This window comes from Gadus macrocephalus, chromosome 4, assembly GCF_031168955.1.
Source record: "Gadus macrocephalus chromosome 4, ASM3116895v1".
Classification (NCBI taxonomy): Eukaryota; Metazoa; Chordata; class Actinopteri; order Gadiformes; family Gadidae; genus Gadus; species Gadus macrocephalus.
The window spans coordinates 23,704,714-23,724,086 of NC_082385.1; the positions used below are offsets into that span (position 1 = coordinate 23,704,714).

The 19,373-nt window shown below is 46.6% G+C and overlaps 7 non-coding genes across 7 annotated transcripts; all 7 read right to left on the reverse strand.

Moving 5' to 3' along the window:
* Positions 1-479: 479 nt before the first annotated feature.
* trnad-guc (transfer RNA aspartic acid (anticodon GUC)) lies at positions 480-551 on the reverse strand. The gene has a single exon. It is a non-coding gene; the product is annotated as a tRNA-Asp (tRNA).
* A 2,943-nt stretch (positions 552-3,494) lies between these two features.
* Positions 3,495-3,566, reverse strand: trnad-guc (transfer RNA aspartic acid (anticodon GUC)). Its single transcript has one exon. It is a non-coding gene; the product is annotated as a tRNA-Asp (tRNA).
* A 2,943-nt stretch (positions 3,567-6,509) lies between these two features.
* On the reverse strand, positions 6,510-6,581 carry trnad-guc (transfer RNA aspartic acid (anticodon GUC)). Its single transcript has one exon. It is a non-coding gene; the product is annotated as a tRNA-Asp (tRNA).
* Positions 6,582-8,510: 1,929 nt separating this feature from the next.
* Positions 8,511-8,582, reverse strand: trnad-guc (transfer RNA aspartic acid (anticodon GUC)). Its single transcript has one exon. It is a non-coding gene; the product is annotated as a tRNA-Asp (tRNA).
* Positions 8,583-12,529: 3,947 nt separating this feature from the next.
* trnad-guc (transfer RNA aspartic acid (anticodon GUC)) lies at positions 12,530-12,601 on the reverse strand. The gene has a single exon. It is a non-coding gene; the product is annotated as a tRNA-Asp (tRNA).
* Positions 12,602-17,554: 4,953 nt separating this feature from the next.
* On the reverse strand, positions 17,555-17,626 carry trnad-guc (transfer RNA aspartic acid (anticodon GUC)). The gene has a single exon. It is a non-coding gene; the product is annotated as a tRNA-Asp (tRNA).
* A 933-nt stretch (positions 17,627-18,559) lies between these two features.
* On the reverse strand, positions 18,560-18,631 carry trnad-guc (transfer RNA aspartic acid (anticodon GUC)). The gene has a single exon. It is a non-coding gene; the product is annotated as a tRNA-Asp (tRNA).
* Positions 18,632-19,373: the final 742 nt, after the last annotated feature.

Genomic DNA, 19,373 nt, shown 5'->3' on the forward strand with positions numbered 1-19,373 from the left:
AAAGCGAGCATTGGTGGTTCAGTGGTCGAATTCTCGCCTGCCACGCGGGAGGCCCGGGTTCGATTCCCGGCTAATGCAGTGCATAATTATTATGAATTCTTAAAACGCAACTTAAACACAGTTTGTGAATGGTCACATCTCATGGAACATCAAACTGAGCGGGCGAACCTAACTTAACAGATCGTCTGAAATAAATAGTTCTTGACGACAGTGATTTCACTTTTGGTAAGGTGACCTCAAAACTCCCTTCAGAAGTGGGACTCAAACCCACACTTCCAGACGAGACTGCGACCTGATCGCAGCACCTTAGACCGATCGGCCATCCTGACACAAATTAAAAAGTGTACCAGAGTGAATAGTGGGTTCAAATTCGTTAAACTTGTCAAGTTATCAATGGCCTCGTCTTGCCCACAGACACCTCATGCATCTCAAATAACGCCAGGTTGAATGTGTTCGGCACTGTGGGTAAAATTCCCTTACTCCCCGTCGGGGAATTGAACCCCGGTCTCCCGCGTGACAGGCGGGGATACTGACCACTATACTAACGAGGAACTCTGTGAATATATGTTCCTCAACACGTCCAAGAACTATGAAGACTACAGGTGGAAACGTGAGTCTGACCAATTCATTTTTGGGGGCACAACTTCTTGAGCTAACAAGCGTTGGTGTTTCATTGGTAGAATTACCTGTCATGCATGAAGCCCTGGTCTGCAACATTGGAAAGTATCTGGGCTGCATTGTAGTGCACCTGCTGCTGAATCTCTGGCTGATTGCAGGCAAAGGTATAAGGCTGGGTCATTTGCGTGACCAAAACAAATTGAGTCTTTTCGTTCGGACTGAGTTAAACCAAGAATCTTCACATTCCTGGTTTCATGCATGGCCAATGGATACTGACCACTGTACTAATGAGGGGCTGTGGTGTTCTAGTATTTCTTATAGTGAGCAAGCACTATGAGTCCTGCAGGTGGAAATGTGTCTTGAGAGGATTTTGTGAGCCAAAGTGGGACTAAAAGCGAGCATTGGTGGTTCAGTGGTAGAATTCTCGCCTGCCACGCGGGAGGCCCGGGTTCGATTCCCGGCCAATGCAGTGCATAATTATTATGAATTCTTAAAACGCAACTTAAACACAGTGTGTGAATGGTCACATCTCACGGAACATCAAACTGAGCGGGCGAACCTAACTTAACAGATCGTCTGAAATAAATAGTTCTTGACGACAGTGATTTCACTTTTCGTAAGGTGACCTCAAAACTCCCTTCAGAAGTGGGACTCAAACCCACACTTCCAGACGAGACTGTGACCTGATCGCAGCACCTTAGACCGGCCATCCTGACACAAACTAAAAAGTGTCCCAGAGTGAATAGTGGGTGCAATTTCGTTAAACTTGTCAAGTTATCAATGGCCTCGTCTTGCCCACAGACACCTCATGCATCTCAAATAACGCCAGGTTGAATGTGTTCGGCACTGTGGGTAAAATTCCCTTACTCCCCGACTGCGAATTGAACCCCGGTCTCCCGCGTGACAGGCGGGGATACCGACCACTATACTAACGAGGAACTCTGTGAATATACGTTCCTCAACACGTCCAAGAACTATGAAGACTACAGGTGGAAACGTGAGTCTGACCAATTCATTTTTGGGGGCACAACTTCTTGAGCTAACAAGCGTTGGTGTTTCATTGGTAGAATTACCTGTCATGCATGAAGCCCTGGTCTGCAACATTGGAAAGTATCTGGGCTGCATTGTAGTGCACCTGCTGCTGAATCTCTGGCTGATTGCAGGCAAAGGTATAAGGCTGGGTCATTTGCGTGACCAAAACAAATTGAGTCTTTTCGTTCGGACTGAGTTAAACCAAGAATCTTCACATTCCTGGTTTCATGCATGGCCAATGGATACTGACCACTGTACTAATGAGGGGCTGTGGTGTTCTAGTATTTCTTATAGTGAGCAAGCACTATGAGTCCTGCAGGTGGAAATGTGTCTTGAGAGGATTTTGTGAGCCAAAGTGGGACTAAAAGCGAGCATTGGTGGTTCAGTGGTAGAATTCTCGCCTGCCACGCGGGAGGCCCGGGTTCGATTCCCGGCCAATGCAGTGCATAATTATTATGAATTCTTAAAACGCAACTTAAACACAGTGTGTGAATGGTCACATCTCACGGAACATCAAACTGAGCGGGCGAACCTAACTTAACAGATCGTCTGAAATAAATAGTTCTTGACGACAGTGATTTCACTTTTCGTAAGGTGACCTCAAAACTCCCTTCAGAAGTGGGACTCAAACCCACACTTCCAGACGAGACTGTGACCTGATCGCAGCACCTTAGACCGGCCATCCTGACACAAACTAAAAAGTGTCCCAGAGTGAATAGTGGGTGCAATTTCGTTAAACTTGTCAAGTTATCAATGGCCTCGTCTTGCCCACAGACACCTCATGCATCTCAAATAACGCCAGGTTGAATGTGTTCGGCACTGTGGGTAAAATTCCCTTACTCCCCGACTGCGAATTGAACCCCGGTCTCCAGCGTGACAGGCGGGGATACTGACCACTATACTAACGAGGAACTCTGTGAATATACGTTCCTCAACACGTCCAAGAACTATGAAGACTACAGGTGGAAACGTGAGTCTGACCAATTCATTTCTGGGGGCACAACTTCTTGAGCTAACAAGCGTTGGTGTTTCATTGGTAGAATTACCTGTCATGCATGAAGCCCTGGTCTGCAACATTGGAAAGTATCTGGGCTGCATTGTAGTGCACCTGCTGCTGAATCTCTGGCTGATTGCAGGCAAAGGTATAAGGCTGGGTCATTTGCGTGACCAAAACAAATTGGCTCTTTTCGTTCGGACTGAGTTAAACCAAGAATCTTCACATTCCTGGTTTCATGCATGGCCAATGGATACTGACCACTGTACTAATGAGGGGCTGCGGTGTTCTAGTATTTCTTAAAGTGAGCAAGCACTATGAGTCCTGCAGGTGGAAATGTGTCTTGAGAGGATTTTGTGAGCCAAAGTGGGACTAATAGCGAGCTTTGGTGGTTCGGTGGTAGAATTCTTGCCTGCCACGCGGGAGGACCGGGTTTGATTCCCGGCCAATGCAGTGCATAATTATTATGAATTCTTAAAACGCAACTTAAACACAGTGTGTGAATGGTCACATCTCATGCAACATCAAACTGAGCGGGCGAACCTAACTTAACAGATCGTCTGAAATAAATAGTTCTTGACGACAGTGATTTCACTTTTCGTAAGGTGACCTCAAAACTCCCTTCAGAAGTGGGACTCAAACCCACACTTCCAGACGAGACTGTGACCTGATCGCAGCACCTTAGACCGGCCATCCTGACACAAACTAAAAAGTGTCCCAGAGTGAATAGTGGGTGCAATTTCGTTAAACTTGTCAAGTTATCAATGGCCTCGTCTTGCCCACAGACACCTCATGCATCTCAAATAACGCCAGGTTGAATGTGTTCGGCACTGTGGGTAAAATTCCCTTACTCCCCGTCGGGGAATTGAACCCCGGTCTCCCGCGTGACAGGCGGGGATACTGACCACTATACTAACGAGGAACTCTGTGAATATACGTTCCTCAACACGTCCAAGAACTATGAAGACTACAGGTGGAAACGTGAGTCTGACCAATTCATTTCTGGGGGCACAACTTCTTGAGCTAACAAGCGTTGGTGTTTCATTGGTAGAATTACCTGTCATGCATGAAGCCCTGGTCTGCAACATTGGAAAGTATCTGGGCTGCATTGTAGTGCACCTGCTGCTGAATCTCTGGCTGATTGCAGGCAAAGGTATAAGGCTGGGTCATTTGCGTGACCAAAACAAATTGAGTCTTTTCGTTCGGACTGAGTTAAACCAAGAATCTTCACATTCCTGGTTTCATGCATGGCCAATGGATACTGACCACTGTACTAATGAGGGGCTGTGGTGTTCTAGTATTTCTTATAGTGAGCAAGCACTATGAGTCCTGCAGGTGGAAATGTGTCTTGAGAGGATTTTGTGAGCCAAAGTGGGACTAAAAGTGAGCATTGGTGGTTCAGTGGTAGAATTCTCGCCTGCCACGCGGGAGGCCCGGGTTCGATTCCCGGCCAATGCAGTGCATAATTATTATGAATTCTTAAAACGCAACTTAAACACAGTGTGTGAATGGTCACATCTCACGGAACATCAAACTGAGCGGGCGAACCTAACTTAACAGATCGTCTGAAATAAATAGTTCTTGACGACAGTGATTTCACTTTTCGTAAGGTGACCTCAAAACTCCCTTCAGAAGTGGGACTCAAACCCACACTTCCAGACGAGACTGTGACCTGATCGCAGCACCTTAGACCGGCCATCCTGACACAAACTAAAAAGTGTCCCAGAGTGAATAGTGGGTGCAATTTCGTTAAACTTGTCAAGTTATCAATGGCCTCGTCTTGCCCACAGACACCTCATGCATCTCAAATAACGCCAGGTTGAATGTGTTCGGCACTGTGGGTAAAATTCCCTTACTCCCCGACTGCGAATTGAACCCCGGTCTCCCGCGTGACAGGCGGGGATACTGACCACTATACTAACGAGGAACTCTGTGAATATACGTTCCTCAACACGTCCAAGAACTATGAAGACTACAGGTGGAAACGTGAGTCTGACCAATTCATTTTTGGGGGCACAACTTCTTGAGCTAACAAGCGTTGGTGTTTCATTGGTAGAATTACCTGTCATGCATGAAGCCCTGGTCTGCAACATTGGAAAGTATCTGGGCTGCATTGTAGTGCACCTGCTGCTGAATCTCTGGCTGATTGCAGGCAAAGGTATAAGGCTGGGTCATTTGCGTGACCAAAACAAATTGAGTCTTTTCGTTCGGACTGAGTTAAACCAAGAATCTTCACATTCCTGGTTTCATGCATGGCCAATGGATACTGACCACTGTACTAATGAGGGGCTGTGGTGTTCTAGTATTTCTTATAGTGAGCAAGCACTATGAGTCCTGCAGGTGGAAATGTGTCTTGAGAGGATTTTGTGAGCCAAAGTGGGACTAAAAGCGAGCATTGGTGGTTCAGTGGTAGAATTCTCGCCTGCCACGCGGGAGGCCCGGGTTCGATTCCCGGCCAATGCAGTGCATAATTATTATGAATTCTTAAAACGCAACTTAAACACAGTGTGTGAATGGTCACATCTCACGGAACATCAAACTGAGCGGGCGAACCTAACTTAACAGATCGTCTGAAATAAATAGTTCTTGACGACAGTGATTTCACTTTTCGTAAGGTGACCTCAAAACTCCCTTCAGAAGTGGGACTCAAACCCACACTTCCAGACGAGACTGTGACCTGATCGCAGCACCTTAGACCGGCCATCCTGACACAAACTAAAAAGTGTCCCAGAGTGAATAGTGGGTGCAATTTCGTTAAACTTGTCAAGTTATCAATGGCCTCGTCTTGCCCACAGACACCTCATGCATCTCAAATAACGCCAGGTTGAATGTGTTCGGCACTGTGGGTAAAATTCCCTTACTCCCCGACTGCGAATTGAACCCCGGTCTCCAGCGTGACAGGCGGGGATACTGACCACTATACTAACGAGGAACTCTGTGAATATACGTTCCTCAACACGTCCAAGAACTATGAAGACTACAGGTGGAAACGTGAGTCTGACCAATTCATTTCTGGGGGCACAACTTCTTGAGCTAACAAGCGTTGGTGTTTCATTGGTAGAATTACCTGTCATGCATGAAGCCCTGGTCTGCAACATTGGAAAGTATCTGGGCTGCATTGTAGTGCACCTGCTGCTGAATCTCTGGCTGATTGCAGGCAAAGGTATAAGGCTGGGTCATTTGCGTGACCAAAACAAATTGGCTCTTTTCGTTCGGACTGAGTTAAACCAAGAATCTTCACATTCCTGGTTTCATGCATGGCCAATGGATACTGACCACTGTACTAATGAGGGGCTGCGGTGTTCTAGTATTTCTTAAAGTGAGCAAGCACTATGAGTCCTGCAGGTGGAAATGTGTCTTGAGAGGATTTTGTGAGCCAAAGTGGGACTAATAGCGAGCTTTGGTGGTTCGGTGGTAGAATTCTTGCCTGCCACGCGGGAGGACCGGGTTTGATTCCCGGCCAATGCAGTGCATAATTATTATGAATTCTTAAAACGCAACTTAAACACAGTGTGTGAATGGTCACATCTCATGCAACATCAAACTGAGCGGGCGAACCTAACTTAACAGATCGTCTGAAATAAATAGTTCTTGACGACAGTGATTTCACTTTTCGTAAGGTGACCTCAAAACTCCCTTCAGAAGTGGGACTCAAACCCACACTTCCAGACGAGACTGTGACCTGATCGCAGCACCTTAGACCGGCCATCCTGACACAAACTAAAAAGTGTCCCAGAGTGAATAGTGGGTGCAATTTCGTTAAACTTGTCAAGTTATCAATGGCCTCGTCTTGCCCACAGACACCTCATGCATCTCAAATAACGCCAGGTTGAATGTGTTCGGCACTGTGGGTAAAATTCCCTTACTCCCCGTCGGGGAATTGAACCCCGGTCTCCCGCGTGACAGGCGGGGATACTGACCACTATACTAACGAGGAACTCTGTGAATATACGTTCCTCAACACGTCCAAGAACTATGAAGACTACAGGTGGAAACGTGAGTCTGACCAATTCATTTCTGGGGGCACAACTTCTTGAGCTAACAAGCGTTGGTGTTTCATTGGTAGAATTACCTGTCATGCATGAAGCCCTGGTCTGCAACATTGGAAAGTATCTGGGCTGCATTGTAGTGCACCTGCTGCTGAATCTCTGGCTGATTGCAGGCAAAGGTATAAGGCTGGGTCATTTGCGTGACCAAAACAAATTGGCTCTTTTCGTTCGGACTGAGTTAAACCAAGAATCTTCACATTCCTGGTTTCATGCATGGCCAATGGATACTGACCACTGTACTAATGAGGGGCTGCGGTGTTCTAGTATTTCTTAAAGTGAGCAAGCACTATGAGTCCTGCAGGTGGAAATGTGTCTCGAGAAGATTTTGTGAGCCAAAGTGACACTAATAGCGAGCTTTGGTGGTTCGGTGGTAGAATTCTTGCCTGCCACGCGGGAGGACCGGGTTTGATTCACGGCCAATGCAGTGCATAATTATTATGAATTCTTAAAACGCAACTTAAACACAGTGTGTGAATGGTCACATCTCATGGAACATCAAACTGAGCGGGCGAACCTAACTTAACAGATCGTCTGAAATAAATAGTTCTTGACGACAGTGATTTCACTTTTCGTAAGGTGACCTCAAAACTCCCTTCAGAAGTGGGACTCAAACCCATACTTCCAGACGAGACTGTGACCTGATCGCAGCACCTTAGACCGGCCATCCTGACACAAACTAAAAAGTGTACCAGAGTGAACAGTGGGTTCAATTTCGTTAAACTTGTCAAGTTATCAATGGCCTCGTCTTGCCCACAGACACCTCAAATAACGCCAGGTTGAATGTGTTCGGCACTGTGGGTAAAATTCCCTTACTCCCCGACTGCGAATTGAACCCCGGTCTCCAGCGTGACAGGCGGGGATACTGACCACTATACTAACGAGGAACTCTGTGAATATACGTTCCTCAACACGTCCAAGAACTATGAAGACTACAGGTGGAAACGTGAGTCTGACCAATTCATTTCTGGGGTCACAACTTCTTGAGCTAACAAGCGTTGGTGTTTCATTGGTAGAATTACCTGTCATGCATGAAGCCCTGGTCTGCAACATTGGAAAGTATCTGGGCTGCATTGTAGTGCACCTGCTGCTGAATCTCTGGCTGATTGCAGGCAAAGGTATAAGGCTGGGTCATTTGCGTGACCAAAACAAATTGGCTCTTTTCGTTCGGACTGAGTTAAACCAAGAATCTTCACATTCCTGGTTTCATGCATGGCCAATGGATACTGACCACTGTACTAATGAGGGGCTGCGGTGTTCTAGTATTTCTTAAAGTGAGCAAGCACTATGAGTCCTGCAGGTGGAAATGTGTCTTGAGAGGATTTTGTGAGCCAAAGTGGGACTAAAAGCGAGCATTGGTGGTTCAGTGGTAGAATTCTCGCCTGCCACGCGGGAGGCCCGGGTTCGATTCCCGGCCAATGCAGTGCATAATTATTATGAATTCTTAAAACGCAACTTAAACACAGTGTGTGAATGGTCACATCTCATGGAACATCAAACTGAGCGGGCGAACCTAACTTAACAGATCGTCTGAAATAAATAGTTCTTGACGACAGTGATTTCACTTTTCGTAAGGTGACCTCAAAACTCCCTTCAGAAGTGGGACTCAAACCCACACTTCCAGACGAGACTGTGACCTGATCGCAGCACCTTAGACCGGCCATCCTGACACAAACTAAAAAGTGTCCCAGAGTGAATAGTGGGTGCAATTTCGTTAAACTTGTCAAGTTATCAATGGCCTCGTCTTGCCCACAGACACCTCATGCATCTCAAATAACGCCAGGTTGAATGTGTTCGGCACTGTGGGTAAAATTCCCTAACTCCCCGTCGGGGAATTGAACCCCGGTCTCCCGCGTGACAGGCGGGGATACTGACCACTATACTAACGAGGAACACTGTGTATATACGTTCCTCAACACGTCCAAGAACTTTGAAGACTACAGGTGGAAACGTGAGTCTGACCAATTCATTTCTGGGGGCACATTTTTTGAGCTAACAAGCGTTGGTGTTTCATTGGTAGAATTACCTGTCATGCATGAAGCCCTGGTCTGCAACATTGGAAAGTATCTGGGCTGCATTGTAGTGCACCTGCTGCTGAATCTCTGGCTGATTGCAGGCAAAGGTATAAGGCTGGGTCATTTGCGTGACCAAAATAAATTGGCTCTTTTCGTTCGGACTGAGTTAAACCAAGAATCTTCACATTCCTGGTTTCATGCATGGCCAATGGATACTGACCACTGTACGAATGAGGGGCTGTGGTGTTCTAGTATTTCTTATAGTGAGCAAGCACTATGAGTCCTGCAGGTGGAAATGTGTCTTGAGAGGATTTTGTGAGCCAAAGTGGGACTAAAAGCGAGCATTGGTGGTTCAGTGGTAGAATTCTCGCCTGCCACGCGGGAGGCCCGGGTTCGATTCCCGGCCAATGCAGTGCATAATTATTATGAATTCTTAAAACGCAACTTAAACACAGTGTGTGAATGGTCACATCTCACGGAACATCAAACTGAGCGGGCGAACCTAACTTAACAGATCGTCTGAAATAAATAGTTCTTGACGACAGTGATTTCACTTTTCGTAAGGTGACCTCAAAACTCCCTTCAGAAGTGGGACTCAAACCCACACTTCCAGACGAGACTGTGACCTGATCGCAGCACCTTAGACCGGCCATCCTGACACAAACTAAAAAGTGTCCCAGAGTGAATAGTGGGTGCAATTTCGTTAAACTTGTCAAGTTATCAATGGCCTCGTCTTGCCCACAGACACCTCATGCATCTCAAATAACGCCAGGTTGAATGTGTTCGGCACTGTGGGTAAAATTCCCTTACTCCCCGACTGCGAATTGAACCCCGGTCTCCCGCGTGACAGGCGGGGATACTGACCACTATACTAACGAGGAACTCTGTGAATATACGTTCCTCAACACGTCCAAGAACTATGAAGACTACAGGTGGAAACGTGAGTCTGACCAATTCATTTCTGGGGTCACAACTTCTTGAGCTAACAAGCGTTGGTGTTTCATTGGTAGAATTACCTGTCATGCATGAAGCCCTGGTCTGCAACATTGGAAAGTATCTGGGCTGCATTGTAGTGCACCTGCTGCTGAATCTCTGGCTGATTGCAGGCAAAGGTATAAGGCTGGGTCATTTGCGTGACCAAAACAAATTGGCTCTTTTCGTTCGGACTGAGTTAAACCAAGAATCTTCACATTCCTGGTTTCATGCATGGCCAATGGATACTGACCACTGTACTAATGAGGGGCTGCGGTGTTCTAGTATTTCTTAAAGTGAGCAAGCACTATGAGTCCTGCAGGTGGAAATGTGTCTTGAGAGGATTTTGTGAGCCAAAGTGGGACTAAAAGCGAGCATTGGTGGTTCAGTGGTAGAATTCTCGCCTGCCACGCGGGAGGCCCGGGTTCGATTCCCGGCCAATGCAGTGCATAATTATTATGAATTCTTAAAACGCAACTTAAACACAGTGTGTGAATGGTCACATCTCATGGAACATCAAACTGAGCGGGCGAACCTAACTTAACAGATCGTCTGAAATAAATAGTTCTTGACGACAGTGATTTCACTTTTCGTAAGGTGACCTCAAAACTCCCTTCAGAAGTGGGACTCAAACCCACACTTCCAGACGAGACTGTGACCTGATCGCAGCACCTTAGACCGGCCATCCTGACACAAACTAAAAAGTGTCCCAGAGTGAATAGTGGGTGCAATTTCGTTAAACTTGTCAAGTTATCAATGGCCTCGTCTTGCCCACAGACACCTCATGCATCTCAAATAACGCCAGGTTGAATGTGTTCGGCACTGTGGGTAAAATTCCCTTACTCCCCGACTGCGAATTGAACCCCGGTCTCCCGCGTGACAGGCGGGGATACTGACCACTATACTAACGAGGAACTCTGTGAATATACGTTCCTCAACACGTCCAAGAACTATGAAGACTACAGGTGGAAACGTGAGTCTGACCAATTCATTTCTGGGGGCACAACTTCTTGAGCTAACAAGCGTTGGTGTTTCATTGGTAGAATTACCTGTCATGCATGAAGCCCTGGTCTGCAACATTGGAAAGTATCTGGGCTGCATTGTAGTGCACCTGCTGCTGAATCTCTGGCTGATTGCAGGCAAAGGTATAAGGCTGGGTCATTTGCGTGACCAAAACAAATTGGCTCTTTTCGTTCGGACTGAGTTAAACCAAGAATCTTCACATTCCTGGTTTCATGCATGGCCAATGGATACTGACCACTGTACTAATGAGGGGCTGCGGTGTTCTAGTATTTCTTAAAGTGAGCAAGCACTATGAGTCCTGCAGGTGGAAATGTGTCTTGAGAGGATTTTGTGAGCCAAAGTGGGACTAAAAGCGAGCATTGGTGGTTCAGTGGTAGAATTCTCGCCTGCCACGCGGGAGGCCCGGGTTCGATTCCCGGCCAATGCAGTGCATAATTATTATGAATTCTTAAAACGCAACTTAAACACAGTGTGTGAATGGTCACATCTCATGGAACATCAAACTGAGCGGGCGAACCTAACTTAACAGATCGTCTGAAATAAATAGTTCTTGACGACAGTGATTTCACTTTTCGTAAGGTGACCTCAAAACTCCCTTCAGAAGTGGGACTCAAACCCACACTTCCAGACGAGACTGTGACCTGATCGCAGCACCTTAGACCGGCCATCCTGACACAAACTAAAAAGTGTCCCAGAGTGAATAGTGGGTGCAATTTCGTTAAACTTGTCAAGTTATCAATGGCCTCGTCTTGCCCACAGACACCTCATGCATCTCAAATAACGCCAGGTTGAATGTGTTCGGCACTGTGGGTAAAATTCCCTTACTCCCCGACTGCGAATTGAACCCCGGACTCCAGCGTGACAGGCGGGGATACTGACCACTATACTAACGAGGAACTCTGTGAATATACGTTCCTCAACACGTCCAAGAACTATGAAGACTACAGGTGGAAACGTGAGTCTGACCAATTCATTTCTGGGGGCACAACTTCTTGAGCTAACAAGCGTTGGTGTTTCATTGGTAGAATTACCTGTCATGCATGAAGCCCTGGTCTGCAACATTGGAAAGTATCTGGGCTGCATTGTAGTGCACCTGCTGCTGAATCTCTGGCTGATTGCAGGCAAAGGTATAAGGCTGGGTCATTTGCGTGACCAAAACAAATTGGCTCTTTTCGTTCGGACTGAGTTAAACCAAGAATCTTCACATTCCTGGTTTCATGCATGGCCAATGGATACTGACCACTGTACTAATGAGGGGCTGCGGTGTTCTAGTATTTCTTAAAGTGAGCAAGCACTATGAGTCCTGCAGGTGGAAATGTGTCTTGAGAGGATTTTGTGAGCCAAAGTGGGACTAAAAGCGAGCATTGGTGGTTCAGTGGTAGAATTCTCGCCTGCCACGCGGGAGGCCCGGGTTCGATTCCCGGCCAATGCAGTGCATAATTATTATGAATTCTTAAAACGCAACTTAAACACAGTGTGTGAATGGTCACATCTCATGGAACATCAAACTGAGCGGGCGAACCTAACTTAACAGATCGTCTGAAATAAATAGTTCTTGACGACAGTGATTTCACTTTTCGTAAGGTGACCTCAAAACTCCCTTCAGAAGTGGGACTCAAACCCACACTTCCAGACGAGACTGTGACCTGATCGCAGCACCTTAGACCGGCCATCCTGACACAAACTAAAAAGTGTCCCAGAGTGAATAGTGGGTGCAATTTCGTTAAACTTGTCAAGTTATCAATGGCCTCGTCTTGCCCACAGACACCTCATGCATCTCAAATAACGCCAGGTTGAATGTGTTCGGCACTGTGGGTAAAATTCCCTAACTCCCCGTCGGGGAATTGAACCCCGGTCTCCCGCGTGACAGGCGGGGATACTGACCACTATACTAACGAGGAACTCTGTGTAAATACGTTCCTCAACACGTCCAAGAACTTTGAAGACTACAGGTGGAAACGTGAGTCTGACCAATTCATTTCTGGGGGCACATTTTCTTGAGCTAACAAGCGTTGGTGTTTCATTGGTAGAATTACCTGTCATGCATGAAGCCCTGGTCTGCAACATTGGAAAGTATCTGGGCTGCATTGTAGTGCACCTGCTGCTGAATCTCTGGCTGATTGCAGGCAAAGGTATAAGGCTGGGTCATTTGCGTGACCAAAACAAATTGGCTCTTTTCGTTCGGACTGAGTTAAACCAAGAATCTTCACATTCCTGGTTTCATGCATGGCCAATGGATACTGACCACTGTACTAATGAGGGGCTGCGGTGTTCTAGTATTTCTTAAAGTGAGCAAGCACTATGAGTCCTGCAGGTGGAAATGTGTCTCGAGAAGATTTTGTGAGCCAAAGTGACACTAATAGCGAGCTTTGGTGGTTCGGTGGTAGAATTCTTGCCTGCCACGCGGGAGGACCGGGTTTGATTCCCGGCCAATGCAGTGCATAATTATTATGAATTCTTAAAACGCAACTTAAACACAGTGTGTGAATGGTCACATCTCATGGAACATCAAACTGAGCGGGCGAACCTAACTTAACAGATCGTCTGAAATAAATAGTTCTCGACGACAGTGATTTCACTTTTCGTAAGGTGACCTCAAAACTCCCTTCAGAAGTGGGACTCAAACCCACACTTCCAGACGAGACTGTGACCTGATCGCAGCACCTTAGACCGGCCATCCTGACACAAACTAAAAAGTGTCCCAGAGTGAATAGTGGGTGCAATTTCGTTAAACTTGTCAAGTTATCAATGGACTCGTCTTGCCCACAGACACCTCATGCATCTCAAATAACGCCAGGTTGAATGTGTTCGGCACTGTGCGTAAAATTCCCTTACTCCCCGACTGCGAATTGAACCCCGGTCTCCCGCGTGACAGGCTGTGATACTGACCACTATTCTAACGAGGAACTCCGTGAATATACGTTCCTCAACACGTCCAAGAACTATGAAGACTACAGGTGGAAACCTGAGTCTGACCAATTCATTTTTGGGGGCACAACTTCTTGAGCTAACAAGCGTTGGTGTTTCATTGGTAGAATTACCTGTCATGCATGAAGCCCTGGTCTGCAACATTGGAAAGTATCTGGGCTGCATTGTAGTGCACCTGCTGCTGAATCTCTGGCTGATTGCAGGCAAAGGTATAAGGCTGGGTCATTTGCGTGACCAAAACAAATTGAGTCTTTTCGTTCGGACTGAGTTAAACCAAGAATCTTCACATTCCTGGTTTCATGCATGGCCAATGGATACTGACCACTGTACTAATGAGGGGCTGTGGTGTTCTAGTATTTCTTATAGTGAGCAAGCACTATGAGTCCTGCAGGTGGAAATGTGTCTTGAGAGGATTTTGTGAGCCAAAGTGGGACTAAAAGCGAGCATTGGTGGTTCAGTGGTAGAATTCTCGCCTGCCACGCGGGAGGCCCGGGTTCGATTCCCGGCCAATGCAGTGCATAATTATTATGAATTCTTAAAACGCAACTTAAACACAGTGTGTGAATGGTCACATCTCACGGAACATCAAACTGAGCGGGCGAACCTAACTTAACAGATCGTCTGAAATAAATAGTTCTTGACGACAGTGATTTCACTTTTCGTAAGGTGACCTCAAAACTCCCTTCAGAAGTGGGACTCAAACCCACACTTCCAGACGAGACTGTGACCTGATCGCAGCACCTTAGACCGGCCATCCTGACACAAACTAAAAAGTGTCCCAGAGTGAATAGTGGGTGCAATTTCGTTAAACTTGTCAAGTTATCAATGGCCTCGTCTTGCCCACAGACACCTCATGCATCTCAAATAACGCCAGGTTGAATGTGTTCGGCACTGTGGGTAAAATTCCCTTACTCCCCGACTGCGAATTGAACCCCGGTCTCCAGCGTGACAGGCGGGGATACTGACCACTATACTAACGAGGAACTCTGTGAAAATATGTTCCTCAACACGTCCAAGAACTATGAAGACTACAGGTGGAAACGTGAGTCTGACCAATTCATTTTTGGGGGCACAACTTCTTGAGCTAACAAGCGTTGGTGTTTCATTGGTAGAATTACCTGTCATGCATGAAGCCCTGGTCTGCAACATTGGAAAGTATCTGGGCTGCATTGTAGTGCACCTGCTGCTGAATCTCTGGCTGATTGCAGGCAAAGGTATAAGGCTGGGTCATTTGCGTGACCAAAACAAATTGAGTCTTTTCGTTCGGACTGAGTTAAACCAAGAATCTTCACATTCCTGGTTTCATGCATGGCCAATGGATACTGACCACTGTACTAATGAGGGGCTGTGGTGTTCTAGTATTTCTTATAGTGAGCAAGCACTATGAGTCCTGCAGGTGGAAATGTGTCTTGAGAGGATTTTGTGAGCCAAAGTGGGACTAAAAGCGAGCATTGGTGGTTCAGTGGTAGAATTCTCGCCTGCCACGCGGGAGGCCCGGGTTCGATTCCCGGCCAATGCAGTGCATAATTATTATGAATTCTTAAAACGCAACTTAAACACAGTGTGTGAATGGTCACATCTCACGGAACATCAAACTGAGCGGGCGAACCTAACTTAACAGATCGTCTGAAATAAATAGTTCTTGACGACAGTGATTTCACTTTTCGTAAGGTGACCTCAAAACTCCCTTCAGAAGTGGGACTCAAACCCACACTTCCAGACGAGACTGTGACCTGATCGCAGCACCTTAGACCGGCCATCCTGACACAAACTAAAAAGTGTCCCAGAGTGAATAGTGGGTGCAATTTCGTTAAACTTGTCAAGTTATCAATGGCCTCGTCTTGCCCACAGACACCTCATGCATCTCAAATAACGCCAGGTTGAATGTGTTCGGCACTGTGGGTAAAATTCCCACACTCCCCGACTGCGAATTGAACCCCGGTCTCCCGCGTGACAGGCGGGGATACTGACCACTATACTAACGAGGAACTCTGTGAATATACGTTCCTCAACACGTCCAAGAACTATGAAGACTACAGGTGGAAACGTGAGTCTGACCAATTCATTTTTGGGGGCACAACTTCTTGAGCTAACAAGCGTTGGTGTTTCATTGGTAGAATTACCTGTCATGCATGAAGCCCTGGTCTGCAACATTGGAAAGTATCTGGGCTGCATTGTAGTGCACCTGCTGCTGAATCTCTGGCTGATTGCAGGCAAAGGTATAAGGCTGGGTCATTTGCGTGACCAAAACAAATTGAGTCTTTTCGTTCGGACTGAGTTAAACCAAGAATCTTCACATTCCTGGTTTCATGCATGGCCAATGGATACTGACCACTGTACTAATGAGGGGCTGTGGTGTTCTAGTATTTCTTATAGTGAGCAAGCACTATGAGTCCTGCAGGTGGAAATGTGTCTTGAGAGGATTTTCTGAGCCAAAGTGGGACTAAAAGCGAGCATTGGTGGTTCAGTGGTAGAATTCTCGCCTGCCACGCGGGAGGCCCGGGTTCGATTCCCGGCCAATGCAGTGCATAATTATTATGAATTCTTAAAACGCAACTTAAACACAGTGTGTGAATGGTCACATCTCACGGAACATCAAACTGAGCGGGCGAACCTAACTTAACAGATCGTCTGAAATAAATAGTTCTTGACGACAGTGATTTCACTTTTCGTAAGGTGACCTCAAAACTCCCTTCAGAAGTGGGACTCAAACCCACACTTCCAGACGAGACTGTGACCTGATCGCAGCACCTTAGACCGGCCATCCTGACACAAACTAAAAAGTGTCCCAGAGTGAATAGTGGGTGCAATTTCGTTAAACTTGTCAAGTTATCAATGGCCTCGTCTTGCCCACAGACACCTCATGCATCTCAAATAACGCCAGGTTGAATGTGTTCGGCACTGTGGGTAAAATTCCCTTACTCCCCGACTGCGAATTGAACCCCGGTCTCCAGCGTGACAGGCGGGGATACTGACCACTATACTAACGAGGAACTCTGTGAATATACGTTCCTCAACACGTCCAAGAACTATGAAGACTACAGGTGGAAACGTGAGTCTGACCAATTCATTTCTGGGGGCACAACTTCTTGAGCTAACAAGCGTTGGTGTTTCATTGGTAGAATTACCTGTCATGCATGAAGCCCTGGTCTGCAACATTGGAAAGTATCTGGGCTGCATTGTAGTGCACCTGCTGCTGAATCTCTGGCTGATTGCAGGCAAAGGTATAAGGCTGGGTCATTTGCGTGACCAAAACAAATTGGCTCTTTTCGTTCGGACTGAGTTAAACCAAGAATCTTCACATTCCTGGTTTCATGCATGGCCAATGGATACTGACCACTGTACTAATGAGGGGCTGCGGTGTTCTAGTATTTCTTAAAGTGAGCAAGCACTATGAGTCCTGCAGGTGGAAATGTGTCTTGAGAGGATTTTGTGAGCCAAAGTGGGACTAAAAGCGAGCATTGGTGGTTCAGTGGTAGAATTCTCGCCTGCCACGCGGGAGGCCCGGGTTCGATTCCCGGCCAATGCAGTGCATAATTATTATGAATTCTTAAAACGCAACTTAAACACAGTGTGTGAATGGTCACATCTCATGGAACATCAAACTGAGCGGGCGAACCTAACTTAACAGATCGTCTGAAATAAATAGTTCTTGACGACAGTGATTTCACTTTTCGTAAGGTGACCTCAAAACTCCCTTCAGAAGTGGGACTCAAACCCACACTTCCAGACGAGACTGTGACCTGATCGCAGCACCTTAGACCGGCCATCCTGACACAAACTAAAAAGTGTCCCAGAGTGAATAGTGGGTGCAATTTCGTTAAACTTGTCAAGTTATCAATGGCCTCGTCTTGCCCACAGACACCTCATGCATCTCAAATAACGCCAGGTTGAATGTGTTCGGCACTGTGGGTAAAATTCCCTTACTCCCCGTCGGGGAATTGAACCCCGGTCTCCCGCGTGACAGGCGGGGATACTGACCACTATACTAACGAGGAACTCTGTAAATATACGTTCCTCAACACGTCCAAGAACTATGAAGACTACAGGTGGAAACGTGAGTCTGACCAATTCATTTCTGGGGGCACAACTTCTTGAGCTATCAAGCGTTGGTGTTTCATTGGTAGAATTACCTGTCATGCATGAAGCCCTGGTCTGCAACATTGGAAAGTATCTGGGCTGCATTGTAGTGCACCTGCTGCTGAATCTCTGGCTGATTGCAGGCAAAGGTATAAGGCTGGGTCATTTGCGTGACCAAAACAAATTGGCTCTTTTCGTTCGGACTGAGTTAAACCAAGAATCTTCACATTCCTGGTTTCATGCATGGCCAATGGATACTGACCACTGTACTAATGAGGGGCTGCGGTGTTCTAGTATTTCTTAAAGTGAGCAAGCACTATGAGTCCTGCAGGTGGAAATGTGTCTCGAGAAGATTTTGTGAGCCAAAGTGACACTAATAGCGAGCTTTGGTGGTTCGGTGGTAGAATTCTTGCCTGCCACGCGGGAGGACCGGGTTTGATTCCCGGCCAATGCAGTGCATAATTATTATGAATTCTTAAAACGCAACTTAAACACAGTGTGTGAATGGTCACATCTCACGGAACATCAAACTGAGCGGGCGAACCTAACTTAACAGATCGTCTGAAATAAATAGTTCTTGACGACAGTGATTTCACTTTTCGTAAGGTGACCTCAAAACTCCCTTCAGAAGTGGGACTCAAACCCACACTTCCAGACGAGACTGTGACCTGATCGCAGCACCTTAGACCGGCCATCCTGACACAAACTAAAAAGTGTCCCAGAGTGAATAGTGGGTGCAATTTCGTTAAACTTGTCAAGTTATCAATGGCCTCGTCTTGCCCACAGACACCTCATGCATCTCAAATAACGCCAGGTTGAATGTGTTCGGCACTGTGGGTAAAATTCCCTAACTCCCCGTCGGGGAATTGAACCCCGGTCTCCCGCGTGACAGGCGGGGATACTGACCACTATACTAACGAGGAACACTGTGTATATACGTTCCTCAACACGTCCAAGAACTTTGAAGACTACAGGTGGAAACGTGAGTCTGACCAATTCATTTCTGGGGGCACATTTTCTTGAGCTAACAAGCGTTGGTGTTTCATTGGTAGAATTACCTGTCATGCATGAAGCCCTGGTCTGCAACATTGGAAAGTATCTGGGCTGCATTGTAGTGCACCTGCTGCTGAATCTCTGGCTGATTGCAGGCAAAGGTATAAGGCTGGGTCATTTGCGTGACCAAAATAAATTGGCTCTTTTCGTTCGGACTGAGTTAAACCAAGAATCTTCACATTCCTGGTTTCATGCATGGCCAATGGATACTGACCACTGTACTAATGAGGGGCTGTGGTGTTCTAGTATTTCTTAAAGTGAGCAAGCACTATGAGTCCTGCAGGTGGAAATGTGTCTTGAGAGGATTTTGTGAGCCAAAGTGGGACTAAAAGCGAGCATTGGTGGTTCAATGGTAGAATTCTCGCCTGCCTCGCGCGAGGCCCGGGTTCGATTCCCGGCCAATGCAGTGCATAATTATTATGAATTCTTAAAACGCAACTTAAACACAGTGTGTGAATGGTCACATCTCATGGAACATCAAACTGAGCGGGCGAACCTAACTTAACAGATCGTCTGAAATAAATAGTTCTTGACGACAGTGATTTCACTTTTCGTAAGGTGACCTCAAAACTCCCTTCAGAAGTGGGACTCAAACCCACACTTCCAGACGAG